The 7500-nt window shown below is 40.5% G+C and overlaps 1 pseudogene; it reads right to left on the bottom strand.

The window, feature by feature from the left end:
• Nucleotides 1-2314: 2314 nt before the first annotated feature.
• Nucleotides 2315-7055, bottom strand: LOC138021546 (cytochrome P450 1A3-like; annotated as a pseudogene).
• Nucleotides 7056-7500: the final 445 nt, after the last annotated feature.

Raw genomic sequence — 7500 nt, 5'->3', positions numbered from 1 at the left:
AATAATTTTGATCGGCTGAAGTCATGCAATAGGGACGTAACAAATAACTACTTGTTCCGTGTTTTTTCCGTTTTTCCGGACTCATTGACACACGTGCTCTAACCGATGCATGTAATCTCTAATTTATTACAGTCACTCAAAAAAAAATCGTGATCATGGCCGGGTATGGGAAAATATTGCTCCATCACAGTTACCTTTTTCTACTTCTGCTTAATATGGGAATGGCTTTGACTACTTCCAATTTAAGATACACCCAGGAATGATCTTATTAGTCATATATAGTAGCCCCAGTATCTTGGCTCGAGCACTCCCTTTTTCACTACTGCTCCGTGACTGAAGTCATGCAAACTTTTCTACTTAAGAGTTTGTTTCAGTTTTATTGAGAATGCCAAAAGAAGTTTGACCGAGGTCATAGAGTTTCACTACCTTGCGATCAAGCACAGTTTAATTATAACCTCCTACGCTGACCGCCTTTTGCTCTCCTTCCAAAACACGGATTTCGTTCGACCCACAAATCAAGCTGTGATAGTTACATCAACTATGAAAGACACAGAAAATCCGAGTCTCAGATGGGATTTGAACCCACCGCACTTATAGTCATAGCTAATGGAGACTCAATGGTGCATGAGCCAGAGTTATCTGTGGCCTTGGACTGCTGGAATAGAACCACATGACATTAGCCCTTTAGATCCCTTCGCCACAACGAATTCGCTCTAACGAAAGGCCGACGCTCGAAACTTCAGCTCACAAATTTATCTCATGGTGAATCAGATTTGCCTTTATCAACTTACTTGATAAGCACAAATTGTTTTGGGAGCTCGATAAGCCGCAATCTTTTGCTTTCAACTCAGTACCTAATTGCTTTCATGGCTGCCTCAAATAGAAATGACATTAAATTGGTGGCATGGTGCGAAGATCTGTAAAGGTTATGTACGCAACTTTCTTTGGTTCCACGAAGGCTCTGGGAATTTATTCGAAGTGCGCTGCCCAAGTGAATCGCCTCACCTGAGTGTAACTGAATGCCATTTCCTAATAAAAAAGTACTCAAGCGCGACAGTGCAGCACTTGATCAGACTCTTGAAAGATCCTTAAACTTAGTGAGAGTGCTTGAATAAATCCCACTCGTCCATTCTCAATTTTCATAGGATGTCTGCCATAACATATTTCAAAATTTCCAAAGCTTCCAAAAATGGACCCGAAAGACAGTCAACGCAACTCAAATGCCCAGATTGCAATCGTTATATTGTCTAGCTACTCAGCCAAGAAATTGTTCTTGCCATAAACTAGAACTGCTCGATTTTGCATTTACTTTCAGTCTCAATTGAAGACAATATCCGGCAAGATAGAACGGTCATGGGTCATCTATTCAAAGCTTGGATAACTTTATTTGCTAGATATTAAAATATATCAAAATGTGTTCCTTTTTCCGAAATGCTAACCGGTACTGAAGATCTGAAACAGGCGCATGAATTCCTCTGATGTATCAGTTCAAGCGACCCTATCCTAGTAACGCTCATACCGGCCCGCACTGTCGGGTCGGGAAGCAGAAATCGAGACCATTCAATTCTGTCGTTATGTTATGGATTTTTTTTCTATGAGAGGCGGTAAATTGAGGAAATGAAATACCACCGCGAATGCTATTGTGAGCTCTAGACCTTTCTACCATAAAAACACGCAATGAACTCTCAGCTTTGAACTGTTCAGAGGTATACGGATCTGTCTTTACAGGAACACAGTGATGCATGGAGTGGTCATCGTAGCATAAGCTTTGAAATTTCTTGTTCATGCGGTCCCCTTATAAAGTATTTCCGGTTTTACGTGCTGAAAATACTATAGTTTACGTAGTGAATAAAGCTTAAACTTAAAATTAATCTTTAACTGTTGTACTTTGTCCGAGGAGACCGAGAGGTGAAGTCAATTGGTCAGGAAGGACATGCAGGGAAAGTTTAAGTTTCGAGTGAATCTTGGGGTTCCTTTATCCTGTGCTAACCAGCGAAGAAACTTGGAGACGCCTAAATAAGTATAAAAAGATTTAATAACAGCAAATAATCTTAGTAGATAAACAGTTTTTCGGAAACTTATGAAACCAAACGTAGAATCCTTAGTTATATTAGTTTACGCATTCCACTTCTCACTGATTAATTAATGGTATCGACCATTATCTTCAAACCTACAAAGCATAGAAGGTCATGCAACACTTTTACAAAGTAAGCTGAAGAAGCCACTCCAGCAGAAATATGATACTTGTAAAACGTTCTATACATATGAAAATACTCTGATTTTCTACCCTTGAGAAGTGAAGTTCCTTGACATATTAAAAGCGTTCTTCAATTTTAGCGTAAAATGTCTCTGGCATCAGCGTGAGGCCATACTGCCCTTCAAGGTTAATTCCTTGATATTCAGTTGGTAACCCATCCTGCGTAAATTGGAAGCTGTGAAGAAGCACCGCGAGGAAGACACAAACTGTTTTCATCACCAGGGGCTCTCCAGGACACTTGCGGCGACCTCCGGAGAATGGAAGGAAGGCAACGAAGAACTTTGGATCAATCAGCTGACCTTGACCATCCAGAAAACGAGATGGGTCAAATACATCCGGGTCTTTCCAGGTGTCGGGATCACGATGCACTGACCACAGATTGATGAAGACCACAGTGTCTTTTGGAATTGTGAAATCACCTATGTTCGTTTCAGAGGTGGTGGATCGAGGTAGAGACAGAGGGGTGACACTGGTTATCCTTAATAATTCAAGGACTGAAGCTTGCAGAAGGGGAAGTGACTCTATGTCTTGCAGGGTTGGCAATCTTTCCCGACCAATCACTCGGTCTAATTCTTCATGCAACTGTCGCTGGATCCCGGGATATTTTATGAGGTATGCTATGGCCCAATACAATGTTATTGAGGAGGTTTCAAATCCGGCACCAAACAGATCTCCTAAGACTGGGACAATTTGTTCGTCACTGAGCACTGGGGCTATGCATAAGGTGTCCTTCCCTGGTGAGCGATCTTCCTTTTCTTTCTCCGTTTCTCTCTCAATCGCGTTAATTACACTGTCAGCAATGTTGCGGACTTTTCCTCCAACGTAGGTTTCTCTATTCTTCTCAAACATCTTCGCGACGGCACCCAAAATAGTCTCCATCGTCGTGCAAAGATCTGAAAGCGCTTTATTCGGAAGGTACTTTAGCAGTGGCAGGAAATCAACCATGTTACTACCATGCACCGACTTCCGAAAATTATCTGCCATTTTGAGCATATGTACAAGTCCTTCATCGTCGTATGAACGCTCTACTCCAAAGAGTGCATTAAGGATGAGGTTAGCTGTGGCACATTTCAGAGTTATCAGAGCATCAACGGGTTTTCCCTTATGTTGCCTGAAGCAGTGAACCAAGCGTTGCGATTCATTCAACAGTTTTTCTTCTAATGCATCTTTGTTCTTGACGAAGTTAACGATAGCACTGACCCCGATCTTGCGAGTTAGTCTATATTGAGGAGAATAATCAGAAAGAGAAAGGCTGCTTCCATTAGGATTGGCAATCTGGAAGGTGTGGAGCCGTGGGCGCCCAGCAAAAGCAGTGGACTTGCCATTTTGGTGAAATCAAGATGGGGGTTCTGGCCCAGGCGAAAACATGAACCTATGAATAAAAAAAGTACCCTTTAGAATTTTAGAGTGCCCTATTGGGAGAATAGTGCCATTTTTGTCGTTGTCGATTCAACGTAAAACCGTCTTACATGACTGAAAAACCCGATGGTCTGCCACAAAATATCCGCCCCCTTCATTGGGAACGAGTCAGTAGGGGGATGGCAAAAGTCACGCGTTTAGGCCCAAAGCAATAGATGAGACGTGCCAGCATAAAAGATCATTTTATTAAAGATGAAACACCACCCATTGTATCTAGCTATAATTGCTTTTCTTTTTTAATGCTGAATATCCAATCTTCGAGTGTGGACACTGGCAGAAGTCGCGCGTTCGTGCTGAAAGCCTAACAAAGGGCGTGAAGCGTGAAAATGTGGCCATTATGTACTTATATTTAAGCCATGTACTTCAATGCTTGATTAAGGACTATTGGATTGTTTCAGTATACAAAACGATTGTACGTGTCGGTAGAAAAAAAACGAAGGCTAGGGATATCTGTAGATGTGACAGATTTCATGGTCGAGTCATGCACGCCCTACAAAAAAATATTTTAAGTTTATTCTTGTTGGATTACGACATTTCACTTAAAGATTGTTCGGGCTAAGGCCATTTCATGTCTGTGTGAGAATAATTAGGACCGAAAAGTATCCTAGAACTATGATCCTAGTGATTCGAATGACATAAACTATTCCTATTTTGACCTTTCTAAAGTTACTTCAGGTTCGGTCAGAGGACAGCCGTTTATTCAACTCGATTGTCGTTTGAGAAATAATGAACTTTCTCTATTTCGATTTTCAGAGCGAAGGGGTGATAACGGCACGTGATCGCACGTGGTAGAAAGAGAGGAAGGAGGCGGCTCGTGCAATATTAATAAATTATTTTCATTACACCGTAATATTTCAATTCTTTCTTTGTTAGAATTTCATTTTATCATACGCAAATAAGCGAGAAATAAGAGAACACTGATATTGCTAGTTCTCATTTTAGCCTTCTAGGACAAAATTTCGTAGCACTTGAACCGATGGAAGAGTACCCCTGCCGATCATCTTCTTTCTCGTCTATCGGCTCGTCAGTTTGACGTTTTATTTCAGTTCGCGTTCATTTTCAAACGGCGTACGTTTACATTTGAACTTTTAGTTCAAGCTCTTTGCGGGACAATCTTTGCTCTTGGTTGGTTGGGATACTTTAATGCTTAAATCAATTTTTCTGCCGGTTTGGTCTTGGCTTAGTACTATAAATGAGAGAGTGTGGGTGCTGAGGTTGTAGAAAAGTTACAGCTGCAATCATAACTATTTGGGTTTACGTAAGTTTTTCCCCGCAACTTAATTTTTGATTTGGAACAGTTTTATTTTGTCAGTGAACCATGGTTATCACAGAAACCTACATTTGAGTAACCTGTTCTTGAATATTCCCAACCAACAGCCGAATAACTCCGTGATATTTGCTAAGCTAATAGCGACATCAGTTTGTTGTCTGCTTGGCAGAAAAAAAAACCGCAGCTACATTTACTTGTCAGAAGTCATCAAAACGAAACCGATGGGTGACGTCATTTAAGATTCGACCTACCTACAGTGACAGAGCAAAAAAGTGTTAAAAGTCGGCAAGCTGAGTTCGCTGTATTAGAAGGAAATCCCCGATAAGAAAAGGAGAAATAAAGCCAGGGTGACTCCAGTTTCCGAAATTTGTTAGACGTGTGGTGTTTAATTCGGAAAGTTGCTATAACAAGTCGAGTTCAAATCAGAACAATGGCCAACGTATTCATCCACTGGAAAATGGGCTTTAAGCAAATATGTTTACGTTCCAGCAAAGAATAAAAGAAAACAATTTGTGCACGTGAAATGTTTCAAGATATTCCCTTATCGATTGACAGAGTTCGTATAAGTGATGCACTGTGTCAAAGTCCACTTTGTCTTTATCCTTACAGATAAAAGGCCGAGAACAACACTACCTTTTTTGGTGGGAAAAAAGCCAAATGTTTTAGTTTTTAAGTTAGTTGATTGCTTGACTGTGTCTAGTTTCTCAAAACGAAATTCCAGTCTTGTTGTTAGTCAAAGTTATCTTTGCTTGTTTTCTTTTCGGAACTGTCTTTTCATTTCCGCTTTTTGTGACGAGTTTTTACCGAAGGCGCTTTGGATTTTCAGTTTAAAAAAAAAACATGATTAGAGTTCTTAAACGGTATTTTTTTCTGTAACTTGGCACGCAAGAAGATCATATTAAAAGATTATCGGCAGCGAGAGATTTTCTTTTCGGTTAAACGGAATTCAGCTGATTCAGCCGTTTAGCCCAATATGGATTAACCCAGTTTTGATAGGAGCCAACCAAGGACTCGAGTAAATTCACATGAAATGACGGCAGTTGGCAATTTTAACGAACACTCTGGCCTTGTAAATATTTAGCTACTGATTTTGGCTTACTGAAAAATTATTTATTTTGTGGAACAAGGCATGGGGGTTTAGCAGCTTCTAACCGGTTATTGTAATAATTCGCCGGCCGAGAGCACGCAACACGCGCTGGCGTCATGCAAGGTCTGGGACCGATAATTATTCACTCATTATGCAGTTTTGGAGTACAAAGCGCCTTTCTTGGCGAGAAAGACTGACTGTTTAGCAGATTTTAGGTCATTTACTGAAGTTGCCGCAATTTTGACTTTTGCCTGCGGGAAAAACAAAGCAACGGTGCATTTTTGTCAAACTAATTTCTGGCGAGGTTTCTTAAGTGTCTCAGTAGGTGCGAAACGAGTCCAGTTGTCACCCAATTCTTTTGGAGGATCAGAGCTTGCCCCTATTTGGGATTACTGCATATTTCTGATAACTTTCATAAACAGGAGAAATAAATACTGATGTAAATGAATGAAATGAAACTAAATAAGTGAGATCTAACCAAAGGAGGAGACCTTTTGGAGCTGTTTGATTCAGTCATTTAAACGGGAAAAACGTTTTAAAAACTTGTGCACCTCTCCCTCGGTCAAACGTTATCTGAGATATAACTGCAACGAGAGATCACTGAATTTTTTAAGCACAAATTCTCACCTATTACTGGCAAGCCAAATGGTCCCGGAGGCAACTTGGAAAAAGAGTGCTCCCACAGTGCTTTTCCAGAGAGGAAGAGGCAAATCAGGAAACAGACATGTAAAATTTGACCGAAAGTTGATACTTCTTCAACAAGGGAGGAAAAGGCCATGTTCTTGACGTTTTCACCGAAATGGGGAAATGATCGTCGCTGGGGTTAAACCTTCCCGCGCAGTGTCCAAGGTCCAAATGGTCTCCAGAGAGGAAACGCATTGAGTATAAATATGGGGACGGATTGTTCACACTTCGTTGAACACTTATCTGTTTATCGGCTCTGAGCACGCTATTGATTCTCTGTCAATATAACGACAGGAATTTATTGGCTCACGTTTTGAGCAAGTGCTGCATATGACGTCGAACTCGGACCTTAGTGGAAAGCATATAGGTAGCTTGTGCATGCGGCGTGTTTGAGACACGGACGTACACCGGAGGTGAACGTGTCGCACTCCAGGAAAGTGATCTCCCCCCAATTTCTAAACTAATCGTCTCTAATAGTGAAAACGTACTAAGCAATATAAATGTGGCAGTATCAAGACAAGTTAAAAAGGAAAACAGCTCACTTCCGGTTGCCGTCCGTGGCTGAACTATTTGTGGATGGTGTGTGTTGTCTTCCGCTCTCAAGAGCCAGAATTTTATTTGATGTGAAAATTATTAACTCAATTTGACAAATTAAATTTCGTAATTATTATTATTATTATTATTATTATTATTATTATTATTATTATTATTATTATTATTATTATTACGGTTTTATGAGAGTACGAAAGAGGGATGTTGATTCTCTGGTGTAAAGTTTTCTCA

This window comes from Montipora capricornis, chromosome 10, assembly GCF_036669925.1.
Source record: "Montipora capricornis isolate CH-2021 chromosome 10, ASM3666992v2, whole genome shotgun sequence".
NCBI lineage: Eukaryota > Metazoa > Cnidaria > Anthozoa > Scleractinia > Acroporidae > Montipora > Montipora capricornis.
The sequence above is the reverse complement of the archived record's forward strand: the minus strand, read 5'-3'. Positions and strand labels throughout refer to the sequence as shown.